At 40.1% G+C, this 20,095-nt stretch overlaps 1 protein-coding gene across 1 annotated transcript in view; it reads left to right on the top strand.

The window, feature by feature from the left end:
* The window catches only part of LOC123590576 (ovostatin homolog 2-like), a 76,710-nt gene extending 58,979 nt beyond the window's left edge, over positions 1 to 17,731 (top strand). The window contains exon 37 of the mRNA XM_045463851.1: positions 17,693 to 17,731. The gene's annotated coding sequence lies outside the window, so the exon portion shown is untranslated. The remainder of the gene's footprint in view (positions 1 to 17,692) is intronic.
* The last annotated feature ends 2,364 nt before the right edge of the window (positions 17,732 to 20,095 follow it).

Raw genomic sequence — 20,095 nt, 5'->3', positions numbered from 1 at the left:
TTTATACCTTCTCAGTTCACTTATCTTACATGGCACATCAGATATGTAGATACGACATCAGTACTCCATGCTTTTAAAGACACCCTAGGCTCTATTTAAATTCAAGAGTTTCATTCAAGGAAAATATGACTCCTTGGTACATGGTAAAATAAGGGGAATTTACTTTGTGGTAAATAATGTCCCTATGTAGGAAACTTTTTTTTTGTGCCTAAATAAAGAATTCTTAATCCTCATTTCACGTATTCAATAGTCTGCAGACATAATAAAATCGTTTCCCCAATTCTAAGGAGGCAAGGAGGGCACGATGAAGTCTGCTAATGGCTGTATTTCAAGGCACAGAGAAATTCTAGAATTTAATGTTTACTTTTCCAAAATTTCTTGGTGTCACAGTGAGAATGAGAGGTAACAGGGAACTGAGAGCTATGTATCTTCTAAAGAATGAAAGACTATTGATGAACAATATAGCTCTGTTACTTGCCCTTTGCATTGAAACCTCTTTCCAGTTTATGTTGGACAGAAAACCAAAATAATTTTCCTGGTCCACATTTCAATATAAAATGGGGCCTAAAGGAGTACCTGGGTGGCTCAGTGGGTTAAGAGTCTGACTCTTGATTCTGGCTCAGGTCATGATCTCACAGGTTTGTGAGATCGGACCCCACATTTGGCTCTACGCTGACAGTATGGAGCCGGCTTGGGATTCTCTCTCTGCCCCTCCCTTGCTTGCACACGTGGGCATGTGAACTCTCTCTCAAAATAAATGAATAAACAATTAATTAATTAATCAATTAAATGGGGCATACCGGACATTCCAGTTTAGGAGTATTGAATGGGAAATGCCAAGTTTTGATACGATTGTGTGTGTGTGTGTGTGTGTGTGTGTGTGTGTTTAAGAAAAGATCTTTAGTGAACTAGACCACCATGGAATATTTAACGGAGGATATACAGCTTTGATCTAGGTGACACTTGCCTTATCAAAGCATCATATGACACTTGTCCCTCTTGCCCCTCTACACAAAAGTACTTGGACAACAGGAATAATTCATTCCATCATGTTTTTATGTAGCAATCACACTTTTTTGTGTTTGCATTTTGATATGTTATGTCTACATTTAACTGGTACATGAAATACTTAACCCTAACATCCCCTTTACTGTCTTCTAGAAATCTCATCCTCTTTGACCTCCACCTCATCCTATCAATTTTTTCTTATTTCTCTTGTCTTGGCCTCTTGCCTTTTATTGTTTTATTTTCCTCCCATCATCCCTTAAGGATTTGATCCCCTCCCATAATATACACCTTTTCCTTCTCACTCTCTAGATACCAATTGATCTTCTTCTTTTTGGCCCCACTTTCTTTCTCCAAACATTAAATAATATTTTTCATCATGATTCTAGCAAGCCCTCTTCTCTTCTCTTTATACATACTAAAAATCCTGTGACTTAATTTGCATCTATATTTTTTATGATTCCCAAATATATGCCTCTCTTTCTACATTTCAGCCCCGTGAATCCCACTGCCTACTGTAATTCTTTAGACACATGTCCCACAGGCGCTTCAATAACATTCATTATTTACCCCCAAACTAGCTTATTTGACAGAGATCCTTATCTCAGTGTGTGACAATATCATCGCTAAACAATTATCTAAGTATCAACCTTAACTCCTTCCCTGTCTCATCTCGTGCATTTTACTTATTTACTGTTGATAATGGACCCGTGTTGACCTATCACATGAATGATTCACTGATCCATTTGCTTTTATCGACGTTGCCATGTTGCATTAGGTCAGACCACCAGTCTTGAGGGCCCACACGTGCCAAAAATCTCTTCTAGATGGTGGGGCTATAGCAATGAATGAAAATAGTAAGAAATGGCTATCCTTGTGGAGCTTACATTTGAATGGGAGATATACACAATATATGTAATCTAATCAAACAATATATGTAGGCATAAAATTAACATCATAGAGAAGCAAAATATAGGAAATAGGAAGGTGATAAGTGTTAGGGAAAAGAAAAACTGTAGAGATGAGTAGGAGGACCCACAACATCCAAGGAGACAGGAACAGGAGAAGGACTGAAATACTGAGTAGATTTAGTTCGACCTCCTTAAGGCAGTGACATTTGAAGAAGGGTCTGAAGGAGGTGAGGGAGTTAACTACATAGATGTATCGGGGAAGAATATTCCAGGCAGTGAGAGCAACTAGAAAAGCAGGAAGGGAGGAACATGTGGTGGAAACGTGTCTTCTGTGTTCACAGAGCAGCAACTACCTCAGTGTGACTAGAATTGAGAGAGCAGAGGGGAGCATATAGCAGGGGGGAAGGAAGTGGGAATCGTAGCGGGGAGTTAGATCAGGTAGGGCATTGAGGGTCACCATTGGGACTTTAGCTTTCCCATCTCTCCCAACTTTTCTTTCTTTTTACAAAAAACATGCATATATACACAAGATATGGTGGTCCTGGGGGAGACCCCCCAACACACACACACACACACACACACACACACACACACAGCTTTCGGATGTAAAAGAGCAAGAATAGAAGTGTGGAGATCTGGTAGATGCTATCATGTAATCCAGACAAAAGATGACAGCGGTTTGGACCAGAGTTTGTCGCAGTGGAGACGGTAAGGAGTGATCAGATTCTCAGTGCATTTTGAAGGTAAAACCAGTAGAATTTCCTCACGGATTGTATATAACAAATGAGAAAAAGAGCGGTCAGGAATCATTTCCATGCCTTTGGTCCAAGCTACTGGAAGAAAAGAATCGCCATCACCTGAGCTGGCTGTGACTGAAGGTCGAAGGAGGAATTCGTGTTTGGACTTGGTGAGTTTGTGATTTTTATATACTCAAGTGGAGATATCAAGTTGGAAACTGAACAATCGATACAGGAATGTGGGCGAGAGCTCGGGGTTAAAAAAAAAAAAACTGATTTGGGAGAGATTAGAACCTAGAGAAGAGTTAATGAGAAGAGATTGCTCAGCAGTTAAGTCTGCTGTGAGTACTCGAAACTTAAGAGGTGGGTTAGGGGCAGGTTAAGGAAGAATCAGTAAATATGACTCTGAAAGAGAGACCAGTGAAATAAGAAAACCAAAACAGCGTGCTCATGAAGGCCAAATGAAAAATGTATCAAGGAACATTGTATCAAGGAACAAGGGGTGATGGACAGTGTCGAGTGCTCATGATGAATCAAGTAAAAGAAATATTGCAAATTGATCATTTACCGACTTGGAAAAAAACATTACCCACAAAGGGACATCATAAACCAAAGTAAATGGCATTCATTCTTTAGGACAAAGGTCTTAGGAGAGTCATGTTTTGGGGGAGTAAATTTTTCCTAAACTTCCTAAGAGTCTGTGGTGTTAATAAATATATATATATATATATATATATATATATATGGGTGCTGATCTCTTACCTACACCAATTTAATTACAATCTCTAAGGCAGGAGTATTGCCAAAAGTCTATTGTCATGTTTTACCCAAACACATGGAAACAAAATCCACATTCAAACAAGACCGTCAGAGGACACACGTGCATCTGAAGGTTTGCACAGACCATCCCTGAATTCTTCCCTTGGAGAAATCTGCAAAAGTTAGCATAGCATAGCATAGCATGCTGGTCCTCAATCTTTGAGAGCTTACACTCTCTCCCTGCTGTGCCAAATAACATCTCATCACTTATCTTGCTCACAACTGTCTTACTTCTCCTCTTCCCCAACCATCTGCAATATCTGAAATAAAACATGTTGGAGAATGCACCCTTCTGTGTTTGCAGTTGCTCGCCCAAGAGTATCCTTCCTTCTTCAATTTAGAGAACTTGTGTTTTGCTCCGGCCCCGGGGTGGTTTGGGATGAATCCTAATTTTAAGCCAATCACATTATCACAGTTCTCACTGTGAGTGAGTGGTGTCCGTGGGTCAGGTTCCCTAGGTGTAGACTCTGGGATGGAGATCTGGGTTGGAGGGGGTTTACTGAGGAGAGCTTTAAAGAACAACACCCGTGGAGGAGAAGAGAATCTGGATTGTAGAGAGAGAGGGGTTGAGCTGCGATGGGTCCCAACGAACGTTTCAGCCCGCAGAAAGCTTTGGTGCTGGGATCGGCTTGTAGAATTCTCCCACTCAAGGCAAGGGAGCCAGGTCTTGATATCACCACAGCAGTGGTTATTGGATACCAAGCTTACCCTAAGGAGAAGGGGGAACTTGGATGAAAAGTCTCTCTGACACTGAGGGAAATTTTCAGAGCTGAATTCATCGGAGAGCCGTCTAGAAGCTGGGATTAGGAGTATTTCTGTCATAGAGAAGAGTATCTAAAGGACACATCCCAGGTCGCTACTCTGGTCTAGCAGTGAGTTACAAGAACCAGATCCAACTAAGGACCTACTACGGGGATGTCTCCTGGCACAGCATCTGGGATGGTTTTGCTCCTCGGTAGAAAAAGAGAAAGACAGAGGGAAGGAGAGATTCAGGAGATTAAGGAGAAGAAAATTCTTTTTCTGCTGCCCCCTCCCTTTAAGATCGAGATATTACTGGGAACAAAACACCTTCGGTAGCGCAGAAGCCAAACTGGGACTAGAAAGGCAAAACGATGCTGACCCATCAAGTGGCAGAGCAGAAAGAATGACACAAAGGGACGAGCTGCTGAACCAGGGCAACACCACCCTCCTCTGACTTTGTGCCACATGAGGTAAATGTTTGATGTTTTTGAAGTCTCCGTTAGTCAAGCATTCTGTTCCTTGCAGCTGGTGAAGATTTTCTCATCGTTTTTTCCCCAGTTCTTCATCTTCTCTTCCCTCTGTCGTGTCTTTCTAGAGAACTTGTGATATCTCCTTTTTTAAGTTCTTTCTTGATTCCTAATCCCGGGGAGATCATGTTGGAGAGGGGCCAGTACAAGGCTGACTGACTGACTGACATGAATCATCCGTCGTTCACAGTATTGTTCTTTACAGCTAGAACGTGAAGGATGGCAAGGCGAGTGCATGTGTGCGTGATATTTAGTCTCGGTAGGGACTTATCCTATGTTTTCTCTGTGCCAGGCACTGGGCTAATCACTTTAAATTAATATTAATTTAGGGGCATCTGGGTGGCTCAGTCAGTGAAACGGCCAACTCTTGATTTCCGCTCAGGTCATGCTTTCGTGGTTCGTGAGATCGAGCCCGCATTGGCCTCTGTGCTGACAGCACGGAGCCTGCTTGGGATTCTCTCTCTCCCTCTCTCTCTCTCTGCCCCTCCCCCCCCCACACACACTAGCTCTCTCTCATCAGAAGTAAATAAACTTTAAATTAATTAATTAATTTATTTATTTATTGAAACCCCACCACAAGCTTCTAAAGTTTCGTTATTATCATTCCCATTTACAGACAAAGCAAGAGAAACAACAGGGAATCTAAGTGACTTACTCAAGGTCATTCCTCTAGTAAGAACCAGGATCGAAACACTGGCTTGGAGGCCCCAGAGCCTTCGCACTGTAACCGCTTTGCAAAGAAAGGGAGGAAAATTCCACACACACAACCCAAGTCCTTAAAGTACGACTATTTTTTTTTAATTTTTTTTTTAATGTTTATTTATTTCTGAGACAGAGAGAGACAGAGCATGAGTGAGGGAGGGGCAGAGAGAGAGGGAGACACAGAATCAGAAGCAGGCTCCAGGTTCTGAGCTGCCAGCACAGAGCCCGACACGGGGCTCGAACTCACAAACCATGAGATCACGACCTGAGCCGAAGTCCGTCTCTCAACCGACTGAGCCACCCAGGCGCCCCACGTACGACTATTTTTTTTTTTTTTTCAACGTTTATTTATTTTTGGGACAGAGAGAGACAGAGCATGAACGAGGGAGGGGCAGAGAGAGAGGGAGACACAGAATCGGAAACAGGCTCCAGGCTCTGAGCCATCAGCCCAGAGCCCGACGCGGGGCTCGAACTCCCGGACCGCGAGATCGTGACCTGGCTGAAGTCGGACGCCCAACCGACTGCGCCACCCAGGCGCCCCACGTACGACTATTTAAAAGACAGGGTGAGTAAATGGAGTTTCCTCTGGGCTACAGCAAAAGTAGAACTTCATTTACGCAAAGGGGTTGTAGTTACTGCAAACCGGTCCCAGAGGGGTGCGTTTGCTCCCAGTCCCGCTCTGCCTGAAGGACAAAGTCGGCCGCGGCTGGCAGGAACCTTCTGGAAATTTTTATAACTTGCTTGCAAAACTTCGATGCCAAAATCAAAACAAGTTTACAGACACCTCGTTGTTTTCAGGAAGGGCAATTCAGAAGAGAACACCGTGAGCTCGCTCCCCCTGACAGAGGCCCACCACAGGTACATACTCTGGTTCTGCACACAAAGAGAGGTCTGAAGGGAGAACACGGGTGAACATTGCTTACCATCGACTGCCTGAAATGTCTGCCTGCTGGGGTTGTGGGTAGACTTCTCCTCAAGAACAGGTTCCACAGAGGAAAGGACAAGTTCTCATTTGTTACCTGACTCAGAGCAAGTTCCTGGCAGAACTCTAAGCCTTTTGGCCTCTGTCCTAACACTCAACGTTACGCAATAAGGACAGTCAAAGGTTTGCAAAAATGGTTAGGGTTCTTCCCAGAAGTTTCACGTTTTACCATGAAAACTTATAAACAACACCTGAGGAGCCCCACTTTAAAGAAAGTGAAACAGGGAAGGTGGGAAGGACATAGCACAAAACAGAAGTTATACTTCACAATCAACTTTGGAACTGAGAATATATTTTCACTAAGATGGGAAACATAATTTCATCCTTTTCTTTCTTATTTTGACGTTTTCTTTAAGTTTATGTATTTTTAGAGAAAGAGAGAGAGAGAGAGACCAAACGAGGGGGGGCAGAGAGAGAGGGAGAGAGTCCCGAGCAGGTTCCACACCGTGAACGCAGAGCCTGACGCAGAGTTCGAACTCACAAACTATGAGATCATGATCTGAGCCAAAATTGAGTCGGACACTTAACTGACTGGGCCACCCAGGCACCCTTATTTTGACTTTTCATGAGTATTTATTACCTGCTTACTTTTTAACAGTGTCTATTGCCTATATATTTTAAATCCAATATAACTGGATTTAAAATGTCCTTGTATGTCGCATACACAAATATATTGAAATAAAAGCACACAGTATCAATTAATAATATTATTATTATATATTCACAAACATACAGACTTGGACTTATGTCTTGTTTATATCTCATTTTGACAATTACTGGACTCATTTTCTTGCTTTCGTAAAGGAAGTTGCTGCTGTTCTTTTGAAAACATTTCCCATAAAGGGAATCCCAGGATGCATTTTAGACCAGAGCCATGATCTTGAAATTAACGGCATTAGTTTAGATTCTGTCCGCACCTCTTTATTAGTAACTACAAGGAGGCCTTCTCCCAAATTTACTCTTTTATACTTCATGATGATTTCATCTCTGCTTTGCAGGATGAAAAATGAACATTTCTATGTAAATAGAAAAAGAGGGATTTCCCACATGTTGGAAGGATTACACCAGTTTTGCCTGATGCAAAACCCAAGCCATCATTTTCTCCACTTTCTCCACACCCTGAACTTTACAAATGAAATCCTTCCTTGCTGGTGAAAGCTTTCCCAGGATAGAAGGGAATTTCCCCATGCGATGGACTGAAAATCAGAAGCCATTGTTCTGCATTTCCTATGTAAACAACATTCTTTTTTTTTAATTTATGTATTTACATTCAAGTTAGTTAACATACAGTGTGATATTGGTGAGTGCATATGACACCCAGTGCTTCTTAGTCATTGAATTTATCCTAAAAACCTTGTGTGTATCTGGTTTTTTGTGCACACACATTTCTGTTACTGTTACTGTTTCACATTTAAATTTCACACTTAAACATCTAGGTAACTTTTACCAAATTTAGAGGGTGTGTTTGAGAGAGACACTCACGCCCATGTGCACGCGCACACATTTACACACAACGTCTACCGTGCAAAATTCACTTTGGAGGTCCGCGAGGGACATCTCAAAGCAATAAGCAATCGTAGTCTCAGTCAGGTGCAACTGAATTACAATCACAGGCAAATATAAATAACATTAAGAGGATCATTTTCTAAGTATTATAATTCCATGAAGAGAGAAAATAAACCATAATTCCAAACACGAGCCCCAGACACGAAAATTATAGGGTAGATACTACAAATTTTAGTTGCTAATTGTCAATCTAGAAAATTCTCATATGGGGAAGTCAGTTGAGCAGGCTTAATGCTAGATATATATTTATTTATCAGAGGGGTATGTATTCCAATGTTTCATAATTATGATTGTCTCCACCAAATCAGATCAGATTACATGCATGGGTGTAAGTATAAACTCAATTCACCTTATTAAAAAGAAGTGTTATGCGAGGTTTTTCTCTCATTTAACAAACTTAAACATTTATAGCAATTACCTTGTGTTTTTGAAACTCTTCATGTTGAATGTCCTCTTATGGATGTTAGATTTCAGGCATCCAAATTATAATATGGTAAAAAAAAGTCTTAGAAAGCATTTGACTTCCAGGTATGCCGGCTGCTGCTATGATTGTGTTCTGCATTTTGATTAACAAAGGTGTTCTAAATATAGACACCACTTTGGAATCACAGCTTAGAGTGAGTGTTATAACACGGGGCAAAGAAATCCCAAGGAATCAGTAACGGAAAAGCATGGAGGGAGGGAGATTTTTGTTGTCGCTTTTTATAAGGGATAACATAAAGGATCACCAGTCCGAAACTAGATCCCATCTGTGATAGAGAGAAGCATGAGGTTAAAGGCATAAAGACAGTCTTCATCAACTAAATGGGACCAAATTTCTTTAGGTTTGGCCAAAATCTTTAAGGTAAAGAAATATACAATACAAGGCTGTCTTTTTTTAGAAAGAGGTGAGTGAAAATATAACAAGAAGAAAACGCAAGTCGATGCCTCCTGAAGTTGACCATACCGTGCGTCAACCTTGCAAAAGAAAAAGGTGAGCGATTCAGCCAGTAGAATTGAGTTTATTTAAAAAAAAAAAAAAAAAGAGTTTATTCAAGAATAGCAGAGGGATTGCAATTCGAGACAAGCAAATTATGGCCAACCATAGACAAGTCCAGAGAACAAAGGAGGAGAGCATCCTTTTATAGAGGAAAGGAGGAAGGTGGAAGGAGTCATTTTGAGCAAAAGTGTATTGAAGGAAAATGCGAGTTCGAAGCCGTGGTGACTTCTCATTGTCGCCAAAAGAAAATGATCCTACTTCCTGCTGAACTATGCAAGCTGGGACAAGTGCAGGTGCCTAAAAGCCCTCCTTTCATGGCTTGCCAACTGCCATTTGACTTAGGTTTCCTTAATATATTTTTATATCTGAGCTCTAGATAATTACTGGCTTTAGTCCTTTTCATTGTCTGGAAGGTGCAACAGTCAGAATCCAGCAAAAAACACTATTGATTGGAAAGGTGCATCTTTCTGCATTAAAAGGACAGTGTCTAACTCTGGATTACACTGCCTAACCACTATAACACCACTGTCAAATGGGTTTTTGCTTTTAAAATTGGGGGATCAAGAGTGCTTCCTTCATTGTGATATATATATATATATATATATATATATATATATATATATATAGTGAAACATTATTCAAAAAAAGAGAATGAAGAGAATCCTGCCATTGTTGGACCCTAAGGGCATTATGCTAAGTGAAATAAGTCAGAGAAAGACAAATGATGTATGCTCTCACTTATATGTGGAATCTAAAAATAGAAAGAAAAAAGAAAGAAAAAAAACACAGAAAAAGAGATTGGATTTGTGGGTACCAGAGGTGAGGGATAGGGGATGCGGGGGTTGCAAGAAGGTGGTCAGAAGGTACAAACTTCCAGTTAAAAGATGAATAAATACTAGGGATGTATTGTACAACATGAGGACAATAGTTAACGCTGTTGTACGGTGTGTTTGAAAGCTATTAAGGAAGTGAATCCTAAGAGTAAGAGAATAAGAACGTTTTTCTTCTTTTTCTTCTTTTTTTGTATTTATATGAGATGATGAATGTTAATGAAACAATATGGTAACCTTTTCATAATATATGTTAAGTCACATCATTATACTGTATACCTTAAGCGTACACAGTGCTGTATGTCAATTACACCCTAATAAAACTTAAAAAAAACAAAAGAGTGCTTACTTCAAACACACATAAGGTGAGTTCAATGAATAGCAAGTTTTCTTTCTTGCTAGAATTAAACTCTCCTACTTTACTCCCTAAGAATATGCTCCCTTGTGAGCAGAGGCAAAATTCTATGGAAAATCTGAAACTGACTAACAGCCATAAGTAATTCAAAAGGGGCTTTTATTAATTTATTTTAATTATTATTTATTTTAATTAATAAAATATTAATTAACTATTTTCATTATTATTTATTTTAATTAATAAAATATTAATTACATATTTAAAATAGCATTAGCGTTTATTAAAGGCTTGTGATAGTCTAACCATTGGAAAGTTAGCCATGAATAAAAACATACCAGTTGTGCCTTTGAGATTCTGACAGTCACGTGCAGACATACCATAAAACCAATCATTTATACGGGAATATGATATTCTATAATGGAGATATCTACCTGGAGTAGATACCTATCTACCTGGAGTCTAAAACAGCGTCAACTAATTTCATCTGGAGAATCACGAAAGTAGAGCTGGCAGAAAGAAATTCAGAGGGAGACATTCTAGATAGAGGATTTGGCACATTATACATATTCATGGAGAGGTAGAGTGTGTGGTTCATGTAAGAAATTGCTCATGTTTTCATGGAAATTAGCAAAGAGTGTCTTAAGGGAAGTGGAAAGTGCTGAAGGGTGGGTAGTTAAGGACTTCTTAGGAAGAAACTTGCTAAAGAGTCTGGGATTTATCCTGTATGTAATTATGGACCATTAAGGAGTTTTTAAAGAGGACGTGATATTATTAATTTACCTTTTTGGGGGGAAAGTTGATCTATTGGCAGCATAAAATGATTTCCTGCTGTTTTCAATTAAAAGGCAGTATTCAAGGCAGAGCCCAGCAGAAGAAATCCTTCGTGACCCGTGATGACATCACAGCCATCACGTGAGTGGCTTCCAAGAGTTTCTTACTCGGCAATACTCTTGGAATGGAAAAGAAGATAATACAATGCAAAAAAAAAAAGGGGGGGGGGTAATGCTTCAGTGTCCTGCCAAGATCCTTTTATTTCACAGATCACGAGGCCTTGATAAGGTTTACCTCTCTCCACTCAGATTCATCTTTCCATGTTTCCCTAACTGTGAATGCTAAGGTGATGTCTTTATCTCCCAGAAGTCTTCTTATGGTTCTATGGCAAATTGCTCCCACGACCTTCCTGACTTCTGTCTACTTACCAAGGAATAAAAAGAGATGTACCTTGAAAAAGTATTGGGGTGGGGGACACATTTAGACTGCCGTGACCTCATACGTGACCACCATCTATCTGGGTTTTGATATTTGGACATTCATCTCGCCCTCTTCTTCTGCAAAATTACAGAAGACATAACATCAACCCACACTAAAGATTTTACAGGAAGTTACTGATGGCGAAGTAGTTGCCACTTTAGCCATTTAAAATTCTTAAGACTCGTAAATCATCCAGATGCCTCTTCTAACTTTCCCTTTTCCAGCTTCACATTTGGCATTTACCATACATGGAAATTCCCTACGTTTGTAATTAATGAATTCTTGGAGAGCCGGTTTCACTAGAATCATCTGCCTGGCTGAAAAACTGAATATGCGTTTAACTCTTCTGGAGTGTTATCACCGCTTCTGCCCAAATTTGCCAAGGACAAGGAAAAAGCAAACAATGAAATTTCACTCAGCGATCAGAAAAAAGGACAGGCTGACGAATGTATTTGCCTGCCCTCTTACAGGCAGTGACAACAGGGTAGGCCTCGAGAAATTTACAGTCTATTTCACCTTGTGTAATTTCCGGTTGCAAGGCCCTCCGACAAAATGATCACCACTGCTAGTCCTTGAGTCCCGAAATTCTGTAGCAAGAGCTTCAGTGCATTTATTTAAAGTGTTTATCCTGCTAGAACACAAACTTAAGACAACGAGCTATTTGCTTTATGGAAACTCAACAAATTGTAGTGTTTTTCTTAAAAATACAGACTCACAGGTAAAGAGAGAGAGAGAGAGAAAAGAAATGCTCATCAAAAACTTGAAAGATGTTTTAAGCTCCGAAAGCAACCATCTAAATGTCATTGAATGAGGAAGGGAAGGTTATTTGCACTTACCCCTAGGAGCCCAGAAAAAACAATAGGACTGCCTAGAAAAGAGTATTATGTTTATACTGACAAGTATTGTCATTCTGTCAAGAGAGTTTTACCCTATTTTGGCAATTTTGTGCTATCTGGTTGTTATTTCACTAGAAATATCTGTGAAGTATATGATTTTGAAAGTGTTGAGGTGAGTGTGTGTGTGTGTGTGTGTGTGTGTCTAAATCCCACTCTATCTTCGTAGTCTTAGTGAATGAAAATACCCCCTCATATTTTTCAACTGACAAAAATGTTCCAGTGTTCATAGTTTTAAAGCTCGCAAACTGAGTGTACTATAAGCTATTTATGCTATGGCCCGATGGGGACTAGACTTTATTCCACAAAAAACACATGTCATGAGATCATGACCTGGGCGGAAATTAAGAGTCAGGCACTTAGTCAGGTGCAAGAGTCAGACTGAGTCACCCACGCACCCCCTGAATGAGTTTTAAATTGAGATTTTCAAGAACATATCTCTTACAAGAAGAGTGCCCTCTTATAAAAAAAAACAGTAATAAAATGTTTCTGTTGTGATCTAATATTACGTAGCTGTCTCAAATGTTTCACACAGTGTTAACACAATTCTTTTAAAAATTTTTTTTTTCAACGTTTATTTATTTTTGGGACAGAGAGAGACAGAGCATGAACGGGGGAGGGGCAGAGAGAGAGGGAGACACAGAATCAGAAACAGGCTCCAGGCTCTGAGCCATCAGCCCAGAGCCCGATGCGGGGCTCGAACTCACGGACCGCGAGATCGTGACCTGGCTGAAGTCGGACGCTTAACCGACTGCGCCACCCAGGCGCCCCAACACAATTCTAAAACACCTATTTTATTCTGTTGTAAATTTTAAAAGAAGGAAAAATGCAGTATCATTAAGGTGAGTCTACATGGAAAATAGACACACAGGTGTAAGCCCCCAAACCATGAACCAGTTTAGATACTGTTTCTATAATTCATTCATAATGAAGTTGTTTTTATCTTAGGACTTTTCAACAGTGAATAATGTAGTAATAAAATACCAGGTAGAATTTCCATTTTTTAATATGGTTAAACAAATCAACGAACTGATTGAACACTTGTTACGTGCTGGGTAAGCCGACATATGGTAGCAATACAAAGGTGAATTAGCGATACAAAACTCATAAGCAGGAAACTGATCAGGGAGCCCAAATAAAAATATTTATAATTTATAATTTACCATGGGAACTGCTGTATACTGGCATGGACAAAGTATAATGGGAAAAGTACAGTTGAAAAAAAATAAAATGACTAATTCTTCAGGCAATAAAGAAATGTGTTAATGGGAATGTATAGGAGTAAATTGGAGAGATAAAGGATAAGGCAGTTAAGTCATACACAAAGTCTTTAACAGATTCCAGTTGTGTTTCGGAGAATTAAAGGGGCTGTCCCATGCTTCCAATGGTAAAAGAGAAAGTGGCCCCTTGTATGGAAGGAAAAGGGCAGAATACATCATATTTATAGCAATAAAAGAAGTAAAGCTAATTCTAAAGAAGGAATAACTATAGGAAAGACGTGCCCTGTGGCGTCAGTTTAGGTGGCATCCTAAGAATGACTGGATAGGGGCCTTCGGAAGACGGCCAGGCCAGGACTCGAACAACAAACAATGTGTGACCGGCTCCCTATCAAGGTATGAAGACACGGACATTTACGAAATGGGAGGCTTTCATCAGAGAAGAGATAAGATCAGGAAGTTAGTTTTTGAAAGGTTAACACTGATAACTATGGAAGAATTAGCTGATCCAGTTAGAGACTTTTGCAGGAGACCAAACAAAAGAAGATTATGTCTTAAACAAAGACAATGAGTAAATGGTGTTAGAGCAAAGGAGAAGTCGATTGTACATCACAGATGACAATAGTCTAATGCCTTCTGATTTATCTAATTAATTTCGTAAGGAAGTTCTTAAGACACAAAAAATAAACACTTTCTTTACCTTACCTTTATTTCCTTCTCAGGGGGTGTGTTGAGTTGTGTCTCTAGATGATCATTTGAAGCCTGTTGAAGAATTTGTAAGTTATAATTGGAAATACGTAGGTATTCATTATGCACATTTTTGTTTCTCATGTCTTAAAAGTAATTCACAAAGAATGAGGTAGGCTAGTCTAAATTATTGATTCTGTATTCTTAGTAGCCTTAGGACCCATTAGTCAGTGGAGCATGTGACTCGATGGTAAGGTCATGAGTTGGAGCCTCATGTTGGGGGTAGAGTTTATTTTAAAATAAAAACAAGTAAGGAAATAAGTAAATAAATAAAATTCACTCCTTTCTTCTTTCTCTCTCTCTCTCTTGGGTGAGCAAAGTTAAATATATTTCCCAATTCCTAACAAGGTTCCTAATTTACTGAACCCTTACTACATATAAAGCAACGTGCTAGCTAAGGTGAAATCAAAATATAGGGAAGATACTGTTTCCCCCTCAAAATGATGTCATAAGAAGTACATGGAGACGAACATAAATAACCATAATCAAAGTGACATTAGGAAAGTTTATAATACAAAATGTATTTCTGTATCCTTGATATCTGGAAGAACAGGACTTGGCATATAGTAGTCTCTTAATATTATGTAATGAATAAATTATATAATGAGTAAATATTACATAATGATTGAATTATGTGATAAGTAAATGAAAGCCCTAGGGATGCTTCATATTTTAGTTATCAAGGAAGTTATTATCTTAGGTCTGTGTCCCCAGAGTCAGATTATGAGACAGAAAGAAATAAGCCAGTGAGTTATTAAGAAAGTGCTCCCAACAGAAACCAAAAAGAATGCGGAGGAAAGCAAGACAGGGACAAGAGGAAGCCAGTCGAGGGGGCAGTTGATCTTGGACAGTGTCTTAACTTCAACCTGATCTGGCCGGAAGCTCCAAGGCATAAATTACACTTCAGTTCATTCCACATTTAGGTAAGGTAGCTAGGTTTTTATACTGTAGCACCAGGCAATTACTAGTGATGGGCGATTCCCAGGGTCGAGGTAAACCCTTAGGGACGTGCCAACGGGCCCAAGGACAGGCTTCTTAAAAAAAAGTTCACAGGTGCAAGCTGTTAGAAGCAAGCAAAGCACAATGAAGCTGGGAGTAGGACAAAGGGCTAGTAAAAAGGGATCTAGGACAGGCGGGTGGGGCATTGACCATAACAGCTACGTGCATTACCGGGCGGATGAAATTTAAGAGACCTTAGAGAATAGAGATGATCAGTGTTTCAATTAGGGATAGGAGGATATTGTGAACAGAGGAGCAATGTTAGTGAAGGCACAAGGGTGGAGAATCAAGAGAACCTTGGGACTAGTAATAATCCAGCTTTGCTGAAACATACAACAAACAGGAAGTCAAGGTGAAAAAAATTTGGAAAGGAGACCTGGTGCCGTGTTGTGAAGGCTCTTGATTTACAGTTAGTCATAAAGGCACCCTTTGTGATTAGAGAAGAGGGATAAAATGATTGGGGAAGTGTTCCAATGGCATTACTCATTATTTATGCTAGGATGGTAAAAGAGGGAAGTGTTTTTATTCATTCAGGAAAGTGACCCCACCTTACAGAAGTACTGGGGAATTATTTTAGAGATACTGATCCACAGTTAAGGGACTAAATAACAAGAATATCGTGAGGATACTCTAAAACGAGATTTTTGTCAATGGGAGAGTACTATCCAGCTAGGGGGTGGTAATAATGCAAATGGTCAAAAGAACATGAATCATGACTAAATGAATCACGACTTCGAAGAGATAAAGTTGTGGTAACAGGATACCTGACGTGTTTTACAACCCAGTGTGTTAGACATAACCATTGTACTTTGGTCTCCCATGTCAATCTGTCAGCTGAACACAATTACATAGATGCCTGCTAAGCTCGCTCGTAGACTTACGCAGAAAATAGGCGTGTAAAAACTGGAAGCTTAAAAATATACCACGTGTTATAATATGTAGCTGTGTGAACCCAGACAGGAGAGTCATCAATTCTCCCTGGGGAATCAGAGGACATCCCCATGGTTTCAATCAGTAGGCTGGAATCTTAATAACTGGGAAGCTCCTTACTGACATTTTCCGATAAATAAAAAAATCCAGCATGCAACGAAATACACTTTTTTTTTCCTCAAGATCCACATGTTAATCAAATTCAGCGGGCGAATGGGGAGCCTCTGAGAGGCAACTCTCCTTCCAGTTACCCTCGGAGCCCATCCTTGGCTGGTGTGAAATCACCATGGAGATGCTCTCTGAAAAGAAAACACGTTATTGCTTCTCAGGGGGAGGGCCAGATGTAGTAAATAATAGCTACGGAGATGTTATCCACCAATGATAAGAAAAATAATAAAAATCTGTCCCGTTTTGGAAGGGCATGATTATTAAATAGCACTTTTACGTGTGCATTTCTTCCTTGCCTCCTTCCTTATCCTTTGTTATTATTTCAGCATCCTCCACCTGGTATGTCTTTATCCCCTAGTTCAGCCTATAATTTTCGTGTAGTTCTCTGCTAACCTAGGCTCCCCATCATAAGTTCTTTTTGTGGTATTTGGGATCCCGTTTATATGATGGTTTCTAAAGCTTTACCTCTCTTTTTAAGGCACGTTTATGCTTCAAAGCACTCTGTATAAAAGGACTGGAATTAACATTAGTTATGGAAGAATGTACTCCCTTTTTGTTGTCTCATAAAATCCTCATAAAAACTCTATTTTGGTGTCATTCTTCCCATTCTACAGACAAAAATATCGAGACTCACTTTGCCAAGACTAATACCTGAGAAGCGATGGATTTGGAATTCAAATACGCAGTTTTCTAAGCAACTCCAAAATTCACGTAGTGTCCTCTGTGTCCTCTGAACATCATTTATTAACAGCAAACATAACAAAAGCCCATGGTTTGTTAAGGGGAAAATAACCTCTATATGAACACTTATGTTATTTTTTTTCTTTTTACTGACGGTGTCCCCCAAATGACTACGGATGTGCCAGAAAACGTCTCCGTTGTGGACCCTGAATTCAAAGTTGATGTCTGTGCCTTGTCAGTTTAAATTGCACACAGTAAAATAACGCATTTACAGAGTAAGATGAAGACAACTAAAAAGAAATATAGAAATAGGTAGCAGGCAAGGGGGAAAACGTGTGAAACGGTAGTGCTGATTTTATGAATTCTTGCTATATGTCAGTAATTATTTACATATGGATTGTGGCACATGGTTTTAGGTAATAGCTTAAGACTATCGGGGCACCTGGGTGGTTCAGTCGGTTAAGCGTCCGACTTCGGCTCAGGCCATGATCTCACAGTTCGTGAGTTCGAGCTCCCCGTCGGGCTCTGTGCTGACAGCTCAGAGCCTGGAGCCTGCTTCACATTCTGTGTCTCCCTCTCTCTCTGCCCCTTCCCTGCTCATGCTCTGTCTCTCTCTGTCTCAAAAATAAATAAACATTAAAAAAAAAAACTTAGGGGCGCCTGGGTGGCACAGTCGGTTAAGCGTCCGACTTCAGCCAGGTCACGATCTCACGGTCCGTGAGTTCGAGCCCCGCGTCGGGCTCTGGGCTGATGGCTCAGAGCCTGGAGCCTGTTTCCGATTCTGTGTCTCCCTCTCTCTCTGCCCCTCCCCCGTTCATGCTCTGTCTCTCTCTGTCTCAAAAATAAATAAACGTTGAAAAAAAAAATTAAAAAAAAAAAAAAAAACTTAAAAAAAAAAAGACTATCAGCTACTGTCTGATTTCCATCACGACATAATACAGTGATTTGCACTGTCTCATACCACAGAGATTCAATTAATTAAAATTAAATAAAACTTAAAATCCAGTCTCTTGGTTGCACCAGCCACATTTCAAGTACTCACTAGCCACGTGTGAATTGGAAAGCACAGGTATAGAACCCAGAACATTCTCATCATTCTAGAAAGTTCTATTGGACAGTATCATGTGATTGACTCCTTGATTAAATCCTTACACGTCACGCGATTAAAGAACAAAACTGTAGCTCAGAATTCTTAGAAACAGCCATGAGCAGAGCTGGAAGTGACTCTTGGGTAATGCTGATGCACCGTGTGGAGGGGATTAAAGGCAGACAGGGACTTTGGCGCGAATAACAGGGCACCTTATTCGTGTATGATGGAGTACTAGCCAGGTAGTTCGAACTGATTTCTTCCCCCCTCCTCACTAAGTGCAGAAGCATTCGCAGGGCCTGTGTAACCAGCAATGACAGCTAACTAGCGTGCAAACAGAAAGCATTGTCTCCTCAGACCTGATGTGAGGATTAATTCTTTCTCTACGAACCAAATCTCATGTCTATTACATTCCTTTTTCCTTTTCTTTTGGATAATTAGAAAGAAAAAGTACCTGGTGATTGCTAGTGATAAGGACAGTCTCATTCTAATAATATAAAATTCCATGCTAAACTTCCAGGTTAAAGCCTTGCCCACTCTCTAGCTTCTCTGCTTTAGGCTGGAAGTCCGTAATGGTCAAGAAGGGGCATGGCCGACCTTTTTATATCCCTATCGTGTGCTTCACCTCCACAGTTGGAGCCACAGGAGGCAAAAGAAGTACCAGAAAGGAAAGTCCCATTTTAAGCAGGTGGAGAAGGCAGGACATTCCCAGCTTTGCTGGAAATACCCCTGGGCAAAGGAAAATCCCCAAAGCCCAGGACGAGGTACCACCAACCATGCTTGGCTGAATGTGAGCATCTGTGTGGTCTTGTTGGAGAAATCTTGCAATTAGCAGACAGGTACTCTGAGACGGGCCCCAAACATAAATGGTTGAAGACTCTAACCACTTGAAATAAAAGTATTTAGCTGAGGGGCGCCTGGGTGGCGCAGTCGGTTGAGCGTCCGACTTCAGCCAGGTCACGATCTCGCGGTCCGTGAGTTCGAGCCCCGCGTCGGGCTCTGGGCTGATGGCTCAGAGCCTGGAGCCTGTTTCCGATTCTGTGTCTCCCTCTCTCTCTGCCCCTCCCTCGTTCATGCTCTGTCTCTCTCTGTCCCAAAAATAAATAAACGTTGAAAAAAAAAATTAAAAAAAAAAAAAAATTGAGGCGCTAATACCCGAGAAAACGGTTGGAGACCAAATAGAACAAGAACTTAGAAATAAGTAAGATTTGTATACTCAGAAATGAAGGGGCGACGTATCTTTTTAAAATACTCAATGAAAGATCTTGGAATTCAGCATATCGGTTTTTAAAATGAAAATGTATAGATGGACTGATTAGGAGAATGGATAGCACTGAAGAGAGAATTAGTTCGTCGGAGGATGAAACCAGAGAATTGTCACAGAATGTAGCCCAGAGGAATCTACTGTTATTCCTTACAGACAATTTTGTTCTTGGCCTTTTCTACCCGTTATTTAAATTTTTTAACAATTAAAACATGTATGTAATCTGTGTAATTCAAAATAAAGGTAATTTATACCTTTTTAAAGTAAACAAGAAACAATGTATGCTCATTATAGCATATTTTGGAAATGAAGAAAAGCTGAAAGGGGCGCCTGGGTGGCTCAGTCAAACGTCCGACTTCAGGTCAGGTCATGATCTCACGGTTCGTCAGTTCAAGCCCTGTATCGGGCTCTATGCTGACAGCTCAGAGCCCGGAGCCTGCTTTGGATTGTGTCTTATCCTCTGTCTGCCTTTCCCCCACTTGTGCTCTGTCTCTCTCTGTATCTCAAAAATAAATAAATGTAAAAAAAAAAAAAAATTAAAAAAAAAAGAAAAGCTGAAAGATGCAAAATATTATCCTAAAAACTTAAAGCCAATGATCATTTTCTTTCTTTTTTATTAATATTTTTTCTGTTTATATTGTGCTTTAGCTACTTAGACATATGGCCTCTACATGTTATCGGTAACTTTTTCATTAAAATCTATC

Source organism: Leopardus geoffroyi, chromosome B4 (genome assembly GCF_018350155.1).
Source record: "Leopardus geoffroyi isolate Oge1 chromosome B4, O.geoffroyi_Oge1_pat1.0, whole genome shotgun sequence".
Taxonomy (NCBI): domain Eukaryota; kingdom Metazoa; phylum Chordata; class Mammalia; order Carnivora; family Felidae; genus Leopardus; species Leopardus geoffroyi.
The sequence above is the reverse complement of the archived record's forward strand: the minus strand, read 5'-3'. Positions and strand labels throughout refer to the sequence as shown.